This window comes from Populus euphratica, unplaced genomic scaffold (genome assembly GCF_000495115.2).
Source record: "Populus euphratica unplaced genomic scaffold, PopEup_1.0 scaffold33.1, whole genome shotgun sequence".
Lineage (NCBI taxonomy): Eukaryota > Viridiplantae > Streptophyta > Magnoliopsida > Malpighiales > Salicaceae > Populus > Populus euphratica.
Window position 1 is genome coordinate 581,227 of NW_011499906.1, and position 1,001 is coordinate 582,227.

Consider the following 1,001-nt stretch of genomic DNA (forward strand, 5'->3'; position numbering starts at 1 on the left):
TATTATTATTGTTGTTGTATTATTGTCGTTTATAATTTGTACAATTCACCTCCCTGTGGTTCGACCCCGGTCTTGCCGGGTTATTTATTACTTCGACACTCCTGCACTTGGGAGAAGACATCAATCTTTTCGTCGTGTCACTAAACTAAAACCTTAAAGCAAAAACAATGCAAAAAAAAGAAGCATTAAATGAAAGTGGGCCATTTTATCTCTTTCTTTTGCCTTCTCATCTTCTCTCCACAATTAGGCCTTCATTAGGCTTAATAAGATGAAATTAAGAACTAGGTTGAAGAGTTATTAAAAAAGAAAAAAACTAAATTGAATGAAGAGAAAAGGTTATCTTACATGTGTAACACATACACTAATAAATAAGGAGAATCACCAAGTAATTGAGGCGAGTGCAACTTCTTTTAAACTCTAATGAAATTCTTTTTTGGTGTTATTGAAATCATCTCGATAAAGGCTCCCTTTCAGAGCAACGCTTCATAATGATGTTTTTCTAGTATAGTTAAAACAACCCATGTTTCTTTGCCTCTTTTTTCTCTCTCTTTTCAACTTAGTTTTCAAGAATAATTTCTTCTTTTCTTCCCTTCAAGGACAAAAAGAGATGCATTTCCCCTTTATTTTTAATTGTAGTCCTTTTATTATAATCTTTTTCTAAAAAAATGAACTATTTTTTCACAAAATCGAGCATTAACTGACACGACTAAAAGGTTGATGTCTTCTCCCAAGTGCAGGAGTGTCGAAGTAATAAATAACCCGGCAAGACCGGGGTCGAACAACAGGGAGGTTATTTGTACAAATTATAAATAACAATAATACAACAACAATAACAATAACAATAACAATAACAATAACAATAACAATAACAATAACAATAACAATAACAATAACAATAACAATAACAATAACAATAACAATAACAATAACAATAACAATAACAATAATAATAATAATAATAACAATAATAATAATAATAATAACAATAACAATAATAATAA